This window comes from Octodon degus, unplaced genomic scaffold, assembly GCF_000260255.1.
Source record: "Octodon degus isolate 3935 unplaced genomic scaffold, OctDeg1.0 scaffold00018, whole genome shotgun sequence".
Taxonomy (NCBI): domain Eukaryota; kingdom Metazoa; phylum Chordata; class Mammalia; order Rodentia; family Octodontidae; genus Octodon; species Octodon degus.
Genome location: NW_004524594.1, coordinates 22,587,416 through 22,591,236, shown reverse-complemented (window position 1 = coordinate 22,591,236; position 3,821 = coordinate 22,587,416).

Below are 3,821 nucleotides of genomic sequence, written 5' to 3'. Positions count from 1 at the left end.
GCTGGGGGATTGAACCGCGGTCCCTGATGCTTTTTGCTAAGCTTGTTCTAAGTAGGTGCTTTAGACCACTGAGCCATCTCTCCAGCCCCAAAAAGTATTTGTTTGTTACAGGGTCTTACTATGCAGCTCAGATTCATAGTGATCCTCCTGATTTTTCAGCCTCCCCATTGCTGGGATTACAGGCCTGCCCCACTACACCCAGACTCTGTGGACAGTTCAGCCTGTCCTGGAAATGGAGCTGGCACTGCATGTGGTGCCGGGGATGGAACCAAGGTCCCTGCACTTGCCTAATGGGATGAAGGATCTGTGCCAGCAAGCTGAGGGATCTGAACTAGAGCCAGGAAGCAACACTCAAGGTAAGCACCAGATCTCCCTGAAAAGTACTGCAGCCATCCTCAGCAACAGTGAGATCCCAAGCTCCTCCTGCAGTGAGGAAATCTGAGTTCCCATCAGCAAAGCCAGTGTGCTGCCATGCCAACCTCGCCCCGAGGTACACTGAGATGGCAATTGAGACTGGGCATGGCGGTGCACACGCCTGTAATCCCAGGTCTTGGGAGGCTGTAAACAGGTGGATCACTATGAGTCCGATCTAGTAGTGAGACCCTGAACACCCACCCTGTGGACCCTTCCCTAAAAGGTACAAAAAAGAAAAAAAAAAAGGAAAGCCAATGTGACAAGCTTCTCCATAAGGCCGAGCAGTGCATCATCTTCCAAGTCTTCTATGTAGAGTATCATGTTATCTGCAAACAATAGTAATTCAACTTTTTTTCCTATCATTATTCTTTTTTCAATTGCTCTGACTAAAGTTTCCAGGACTATGTTGAATAAGAGTAGACATCTTTGTCTTGTTCCTGATTTTACAAAGCTTTCAGGTTTTGTTTTTTTTTTTCTTTCTTGTTTGGTACCAACAATCGCATTCAGGACCTTGTGCTTGCTACGCAGGCATTTAAGCCACTGAGCTATCTCCCTGGCCTAAGCTTTCAGTTTTTGTCCACTTAATATAATGTTGGCTGTTGGTTAGTCATAGATGGCTTTTATCAGATTGAGATAATCATTTCAATTTTCTGTTTTACTTTTGTGTGTGTGTGTGTGGAACCGGGGATTGAACTCAGACCCTTGTGCTTGCCAGGGAAGCACTTATTCTATTGAGCCATCTTCCCAGCCCCCATTCTGTGGTTTTTATCATGAGTGGGTGCTAAGCTTTATCAAAAACTTTTTATGCATCTATTAATATATTATTTTTCCTTGGCTCTGTTAATATGTTTTTTTTTCCTCTGTGGCCAGCTCAGCCCACCCTGGGAGTGGGGGTTGCAGTGCCAGGGGTTCATCTGTGGCCCCTACACTTGCCTAAATTTGCCTAAGCAGACACTTTAGACCACTGAGCTATCTTGCCAGCCCAATATGATATTATATTATTGACTTATATATGTTGAACCATCCCTGCATTCCTGGGATACATCTCACTTGATCATGGTGTATAATCTTCTTGATGATTTGCATTCTGTTGGCCAGTATCTTATTGAGGATTTAAAAAAAAAAAAATATATATATATATATATATATATATAAATTTTTTACTTTTATTTTTAAAATCTTTTGTTTATTCATTTGGTACAGGGTCTAGGCATGCAGCTTGGACTCACAGTGATCCTCCTGCCTCAGCCTCCCCACCCCTGAGATTATAGGTATGTGCCACCATGCCGGTTTTGTCCTGGCATGGCCAGTATGACATGTGGAACTAGGCATCAATTTGGGTCCTTGTGCTTGCCAGGCAGGTGCTTAGACCACTGAGCTATCTCCTCAGCCCCGGGGCCTGGACTTTTCTTTGTAGGGTTTTTAATTATATGTTCAATTTCATTGATTGATATTGGTTTATTTTTTGTATGTCTTTTTGATTCAACTTTGGTAATTCATATGTATTTAGGAATCTGCCCACTTTTTTCTGTATTTTTCATCTATATTAGAATACAAGTTTTTCAAGTAGGTGTAGATGATCTTGATTTCTGCAGGGTCTATTGTGATTTCACCCTTTTCATTCTTTTTTTTAGAATAGAATATATTTGTTGGTGGGGAAGAAAGCTCCTGTCCAGAGAGAGACAGAAGGGGGACCTGAGTGGGTTGCCACAACCCTTTTCATTCTTGATTGTGTGGATTTGAATCTTTTTTTTTTTTTTTTTTTTTTTGTGGAACCAGGGATTGAACTCAGACCATTGAGCTTGCCAGGCAAGCACTTATTCTACTGAGCCATCTCCCCACACTCCCTCTCCGCCTTTTTCTTTTCTTTTCTTTTAAATAAGGGCTTGTTGATTTTATTCAGTCTTTCAGAGAACCAACTCTTGGATTCATTGATTCTTTGGATTGTTTTCTTAGTCTCCAGTGTGATGATATCCACTCAGATCTTTATCATTTCCTCCCCTGTACAAGCTTTCGGGTTAGCCTGCTCTTCTTTTTCTGTAAGTTTGAGGTTCACCATTACATTGTTTATATCCACTTGCTCTCTTTTCTTGATATGGGTGTTGAACGCTATAAATTCAGCTTTAGCTTTTTTTTTTTTTTTTTTTTCATCAGCTTTAGCTTTTGACTTCCTCCACATTGATGCCCTATGGATGAGCTTTGGGGGGTGTTATGTTTTTTATCTAATGTCCCCCCAAAGCCTTATGCACTCATAATTGGGGCTTTTTGGAGTTGGCTGGACCTACAGTGTATGATACTGGAACTAAGGGTACATGGCACTTTATTAGTGCATTGATTGGAATTAGCATAGTTCTGGATAGCACTGCCCAAAGGCTGCTAGCCTGGATAGGATAAAAGAGAGGCAGGTTGACTGTGGCTACTTGCTACCTTCTTCCTGCCCTGCCATGGACTGTTTTTCCTCTGCTTGCCCCTCTGCCATGCCATCCTGCCTTGCAGCCAGGTGCCTAAGGACTGAAGCCTCTACGAATTGAACTGAATTTTTTTTTTTTTTTTTTTTTTTTTTGTCTTTTTGAGACAGGGTCTCACTATGCAGTTCAGGCTAGCCTTGAGCTCACTTCATAGCTCAGGCTAATCTCAAACTCACAACAATCCTCCTACCTCAGTCTCTTGAGCGCTGGGATTAGAGGTGTGTAATTTTACATCCAGCCTGTGAAATAAATCTTTTGTCCTTTAACTTTCAGGTTACCTGTGAGGTATTTTGTCTCAGACTTGAGAAAAGTAAATAATCAAGGGGAGTTGAATTTTGGGAGACATTTTCTTGCTTTGTTTTTATGCACGGGCGCACGCGTGCATGTGTGTGTGTGTGTGTGTGTGTGTGTGTGTGTGTGTGTGTAGCTCAGGATTGAGGGTCAATTACACGGAAAAACTTGTTCCTAACATAGATATCCCTTTAGTTAGTGTCTGCGTTCCAGTGGTGCACTCAGCATAGCTAACTATAAGCCTTTGCCTCTGTCTCAAGATCTGCCTACTTTTGTTAATCTGGAGAGGGGGAGCATGCAGTGTAGCTGGCCCAGCACTCAGTTTTCCAGGAATAAACTGCAGTATTGTTCACAACATAAAGAGAAACCAGATATTGGTATACAGTAAAAAAAAGTTAATAGCAATAATTATGCCACGTTGGCCATAGCAACAGTAACAGTCAAAGCCAAATTAGATATTGACATACTATACATACTGTAAGAACTAATAAATTCAATCCCCGGTTCCACCAAAAAAAAAAAAAAGCTCTTTGAAGAACCAATAAAACTACTCCCTGGGGCCGGGGAGATGGCTCAGTAGAATAAGTGCTTCCCTGGCAAGCGCAAGGGCCTAAGTTCAATCCCTGGTTCCGCAAAAAAAAAAAAAAA